Source organism: Phalacrocorax aristotelis, chromosome 20, assembly GCF_949628215.1.
Source record: "Phalacrocorax aristotelis chromosome 20, bGulAri2.1, whole genome shotgun sequence".
Lineage (NCBI taxonomy): Eukaryota > Metazoa > Chordata > Aves > Suliformes > Phalacrocoracidae > Phalacrocorax > Phalacrocorax aristotelis.
In genome coordinates, this window is record NC_134295.1 from 7,151,214 (window position 1) to 7,157,636 (window position 6,423).

Genomic DNA, 6,423 nt, shown 5'->3' on the forward strand with positions numbered 1-6,423 from the left:
CTCCTGCAATGTTGGGATTTATTTCTGCCCTGAGAGGCTGCCTGCTTCTCCGTTGTCACAGTAAGCCCTTCAGGATGTCACCTTATTTTCTGTCAGAGGCCTGCATCTGTTAGTAAAGTAACTTGGCATTACCCACAGAAGGCTGCAGAAAGCAGGAACAGGAAGAGCTTTAAAATATAGCAATAGTAGCCAGAATAACTCTAACATGGCACCAACCTGTCCCCTTCTGGGGTGAAGGTGCACCAGGACTAGTTTTCTGTGCTGTAGGATGACCCCCCCCAGCTTGTATCCACAACTGGCATCCCAAATTCGTGCCTAGAAAACCACGGCACCCCTTGTTGGTGCCTGTTTTGCCCTGTAAAACACCTGCACAAGGCATGGATGTGAGGATTTGTATTTGCTCAGGCTCCCTCTCGCTGCAGGGATGGGATGTGCAGGGGGAGTTTTCTGCGCTGGCAAGGCGAGGGGTTCAACCTGCCTTGGCTTTCTTTAGAGCCTTCGGGTATGGCTTGTGAAAGCAGAAATGCATGAATTACACCCAGCTGATTCCCTGCAGACCGAGGAGTTGTTCGCTTTACGGGAGAGAAAGGCCACACTTATGATGGGGGAGGAAATCACTGGTGCCACTGGCAATCACGGAATCACTTGTGGGGGTTGGCAGGGCCCTCTGGAGCTCACGCCGTCCCACCCCTGCGTGAGCAGGCACCCCCAGAGCAGGGGCACAGGACCGCGTCCAGGCGGGGTGTGAATGTCTCCAGGGAAGGGACCCCACAGCCTCTCTGGGCAGCCTGTGCCCCTGCTCTGGCACCGGCACAGGGAAGGGGTTTGTCCTCATGTTCAGGTGGAACTTCCCGTGTCCCAGCTTGTGCCCGTGGCCCCTTGGCCTGGCGTTGGGCACCACTGAAAAGAGCCCGGCCCCATCCTCCTGACACCCGCCCTTCAGATATTGATAAGCATCGATGAGATCCCCCCCCAGCCTTCTCTTCTCCAGGCTGAACAAGCCCAGGTCTCTCTGCCTTTCCTCACAAGGGGGATGCTCCAGCCCCAAGGTCATCTTTGCAGCTCTCCGCTGGACTTGCTGCACTTCCTTGTGCAGAACTTTTTGCAGAATTCAAGCAGTTCTGCACTGGCGTCGCAGCCGGGGCTGGGGCACCCTGCGAGCCGGGCCGTGAGAGCAGCCGGGATCCGGGCAGGGCAGAGCTCCCTGCTCGGGCTGCAGCCGGGTCCGGGGAGGATTTTCCACCAGGTGTCAGTCGAGGAGCTCTTTGGGAGCAGCAGCCTCGCCGGGGACGGCCCTCCTGCCAGGGCAAGGCACTGATCCCGGCTGCCTTCAAAACTCATGCTGGGGGGGGCTGTGCAATCGTCTGATAGAAAAAAAAAAACAAGGGATGAGCTGTCTCAAAAGGAGGGCTGAGCCTGTGTGCGCTCCCGCTTTATACATATTTTTCGCTCACCATTTTACAGAAGCAAATGCCTTACACAACTGGGGAGGAGGCGCCTGCTGTTGCTCAGGGAAAGGATCTCTCCAGCTCAGCCCTGAAAAGTTAATGCAAGTTGGAACAAAGGTAGGTGCTACCAGAAGAAAGCAACGCAAGCCAAACAAGCAAATGAGCCTCCTGGCCTTGGAAAAGAGCCTAACTCTGCTGGAGCGTGGGCTGGGAGAGTCTCCCCATCCTGCCAAGAACACCTCATCCCTGCACTGCAGGGAAACATCAGTGCGTTGGAAGAGTCAGAAACCCATTTCAGATTGTCAGAAAAAAAACCATCTCAAACTCTCAAATGCTTTACCTTCGACTATTCCCAGTCCCGTACACTGTTCTGCCTCTGGTCAAAGGGTGTGGGCTTCCCATTAACAGAGGCTATCATTAGCACTAATGAGAGATATGCGCCTGTATCAGCAGGAGGGTGCTCTCCCCTCTCCCCCGGCGCTGCACCGCGCTGGCTGTGGTTAGCAGTGCTGGCTTGGCCAGTGTTCATCGCCGCAGGCAGCAGTATGAGCTTCTACAACACCTGACTGGAGATCCAGCCTGGGCCTGCAGGACCCTGTCCAAGACCAGAATGACCCTGCCCATAGACCCAGAGGCCTTTAGCTGCTGGTCTTCAAATCCCAGACAAGCTACCTGCTCCCAGCATAGCCACACTGCATAGGAGCAAACCAAGAGCCCAGCAATGTCCTCCCATTTATCCTTGACCACATCCCAGGGCAGGGGGTTTTGGCCACCAGCTGGTGCCTGGAGAGGAGCACCTGTCCCTCATTCTCACTTTCTTCAATGGGAAGTCCCATCAGGTGTGGGAAGGAGCACTCATGCCTTGCCAGAGCCGGACCCTCCCAGAGGCCCTCGTGGCCCATCATATGCTTGTTTCTTTGCATAACATGAAACACACTCCTCTTGGCTGCCCGTGAGCTGACAGAGGTGAGACACCAGCCTTGTTCTGGGCTGTTACTGGCTGAATGCCAGAGGAGATGCGTTGTGTAGATGCCAGGGCTCCTTGAGCAGCATTACTGCTCTCTTGTCCAAGGACACCACTTTCCAAACATGTTCTCAGACAGAGCACCCCTAAAAGTCTGGTTTCCCTCCCTGAGCCCCCTGGGTTCTGACAACAGGGAGCACAGCATGTCCAAGAGGGGAGAATGCAGGAGCTGGTGGAGGCCTCCTGCCACGTGAGTGTCTCTGTTGGCTCTGCTTGTGCCATTCTGCAGGCCCCGGCGTGCCTGGGATGGCTCAGCCCAAGGCCAGGGAGATGGTGCCCCAGCAGCCTGGCCAAGGCTTCAAAGGCTGTGGGGTGACTCCTCGGTCACCCCGAGCTCTGCAAGCCCAACCGCAGGTTCTGCCACCAGCAGCTGGCCTCTGTGGGCATCGATCCTCTAGGGCCAGAGAGGTGGATGACGGCATCACCTAACGTCCCCTGCCTGCCACAGCACTTGGAGATCCCAGCGTGGAGTGGGAGTCCCAGGACAAACCGTGCTTTATCTCCCAGTACATTTTGAACACCCAGGCGAGCTCTCCAGGAATGAGATGATGGTTCACCGTGGCTTGGACAAGATGGATAAGGCCCCAGAGGAGCAGATGCACATTCTGTTTTGCTTTGACAGCTTAAATGTCATAACACCATTGCAAACCCAGCCATGGCATACATTATCTTACAGTGTTTATTTATATCACCCCAAAAGCACTGGCAATAAAATTAAATATTTCATAAGGTTGTTATTTGGCTGCTGCGTTGCAGGAACCAAGCCTGTGCCATGAGAGGCCTGAGCAGCGAGGGAGGCTGCCCCGGTCTCTGCCCACACCTCGATGGGGTCCCTGTGCTTCTCCCCAAGTCCTGCCCCAGTCTCCAGCCCCATAGCAAGGAGTTTCCTTCCCCACCTGCACTCCTGGGAAGGGGATGTGGGAAACGACAGAAGCAGCCTGCATTTCCCGGAGGTGTTGGTGGGAGTTGGGCTTCTGGGGAAGAACCAGTTCATCTGGGGCTGGGGCAGAGAGCTGTGCTCACATATTTTTGTTTCCATGCCCCTACCACCCTGCTCAGCAGGTATTTTCACTGCTGACCCCCAAAAGCAGAGGTTTCTGCCTCAAGTCCCTTGCACACTCCTGGAAGAGCCGACATACGCATTGATCTCCCTGGGAAGGAGCACTGGGACCTTTGTTACAAAACCAGTTTTTCAGAGATTTCTGGACTGGGTGCAAATGCAAGAAATGGTCCCTGGGGTGGAGCCGTGGCTCACACCGACAGCGAGCGCTCCCTATAGCTGGGGGGGGGGCGAGGGGGCAGCTCTCCTGCTGATCACGTCATTCTGTTAGCAAACATGAGGGACGTTTGGCAGAGCAAAACGCGAGCACAGCTGGATGTGCACGTGGTCATTAAACAGGGAGGCTGAAGAGCAAGTAGTGGAGAGCTGCGTTTGAGCCCCGTGTTTAGATGATCCCCAGCAATTGCTCTGGTCATGCTGAGCCAGGAACAGGACCAGGCAGCTGCTGGGACAGTGTGTGCAGCGCCCAGTGTGACAGTCTTGGCCCTGTCTGGGACCTCAGGACAGCGGGTTAAAGAGAATAGTTGTTCATCATCATCACTGGTGACTTAACAGCTGCCTCCTGCCCACGGGAAACTCATGGGTTTAGTTTGCTCTCATCACCAGGTGGGTGAAAATGCTCTCGGCAAAGCTGTGCCGAGGGGATGGGGCAGGTCTCAGGCATCTTGCAAGGACTGTTCATGTGTTTGCAGGGCTCTGAGCGTGTTGCTGGGCAGGACCTGAGGCCTGGGAAGGTGCTGCTTGTGCTCGCAGTGGAGAGGGTGCCAGGGTGGAGGAGCTGCTAGGGCTGCACAAAGCCACGGGCAAAGGGTCAGAGCTCGCCTTTGGCACGGACACACACAGCCCCCAACAGCGGTCACGGCCACTTGCACTTGGCTGCTGTGAGGGCCCTTATCCCCTTCCTGGGCACCGCTGGGCTGGGGGCGGGGGTGAGAAGCCCCAACCCGACCCCTGGCAGCACCCCAGCCCCACCAGGCCCGGCTGCCCGGGCCCCCTGCCCCAGCCCACATCATGGCCACAAGCCTGGGTTGGGTGGCAGCAGGGCAGATTTGCCTTTTGTTTTTCCTTCCCTTTGTCTGTCTATGTTGCAGGTTTCCTCTGCTCTGCCTCATTTTGGGGTGGAAACATGGCTTCCCTCTGAGCTGCCACCAGGAGCATCTTCCGCTCACCCCATGGTCCCGCACGCAGGCCAGCGCACAGACCTTCCTGCCCAGATTTTGCGCAGTTTCACCTTTTTCCAATGAATAAAGACTCGGCATTATACAGACTAGATGAGCAAGGGACATTAAGAATGAACTGGAACATAACTGCAAAATACAGCATGTCCAATCCAATTTTTCCTAGCAAATGAAACGGATCTGGTGGAAAATAAATACAGAACTTTCAGGAGCAACGTCCTTGAACAGCATTTGAGGGGGGATGGAGAGATTTGAATAGATCAGCCCTTTACACCTCTGCACATCCCTCCTCCCTCCCTTAAATGCCATCTTTAGTAGAAATAAATTAGAATAAATGATCAGCCCTTGCCTCCTAAAGACAGGTGGCAGGGTAATATTAAAAGAAATGAATAAAAATTCATTTAATGAGCATTGTTAATTAAACCTGGAAATCAAAGAGGTCTGGGTTGTGGGAATTCAGAGGAAAAATGAAAATGAAGGGAGCTGTAGCTCGGGGCAGGAAGAGTGGAATTAAATTAAATGCAATGTGGGATTGTGTTTGTTAATGTCTATCACACATCACGGTGTATTACAGCTCGGGGTGAAGGGTTTGTTCTCTGCTCGCACACAAATTACACGCCGCCACCAGTGGAAGCCCCAGCACGGCAATGGGCAGCCCGATCCTGGCGGGTGGCACGGTGAGACCGTGGGGACCCCGCAGGGACATGGCCTCCCCGGAGCCCGGCCATGGCGCCCGTGGGCCATCGCGTGGGGCGCATGCGAGTACACGCGTGTGTCCGTGGGTGTCGGGGTGCCGAGGGTGGGTGTTGGGGTGTGCCTGTGCCGGTGCGCATCCCCGGGCCTCGCCGCGCTGGAGCATCGCTGCGCCGGCGTGGGCGCGGGCAGCCGCCTGCGTGGGCATGTCACGGGTGGGGAGGGGAGTTCAGTGGGGATCGCTCTGTGCCGCTGGCAGGGCCGCCGCCGCCGTCCCCGAGCCCCGCGGGGCCGCCCCGTCCGCCCGGCTCGCGTCGCCGCTGCCCGGTGCTCGGTGCCGCGCTGAGGGCCCCGGAGCTGCGCGCCCGCTTCGCCCTGCCCCGGAGGGAGGGCCCAGACAGAGGGAGGGATGGAGCGGAGGAGGGAGGGATGGAGGCGGGAGGGGGGGCCGGAGGCAGGCACGCTGCCGGTCCTTGCTCCCCGGTTTCCCCTGGCTCTGTCTCGCCGGCCGCCCGCCCCTCCCGCCCGTCCCCTCGGGCAGGGAGACAGGCCCGGAGCCCCCCCAGACACTTCTCTCTCTCCCCAGACCCCGGCTGGGCCTCCCCGCTCCCCGTCGGGGAGGAGGGGGAAGGGCCCCGGAAGGACCCCCGGGCTGTCCCGGCCGCACCGGCTCCGGGCCCCGCTGCGGCCGCCGTCGGGCGGAGGTTGCAGCCGCCGCCGGCACCCTCGCCGTGTTCACGGCCGGGAGACCCGCTCCCCGCTCGGGCTAATAAAGTCAAACCGTAGCGCATCGCCGCCGCCCCGCGGCCCGCCCGCACCCCCGGGCTCTCCCGGCCCCCGGGGCTCCCCGGCGGGGCTCTCAGGCGGCGCGGCCCGGGGCGAGGGGAGCCGGGGGTGGCACCGGGGAGGGGTGGCGGGGGGGAGGCGGCACCGTGCGACGCGGGAGCGGCGGGAGCGGGGCCGCCCGACGGCGCGGGAAACGGCACCGGCCGCGCTCCCGGGGGCGGCGGGCGGGCACCC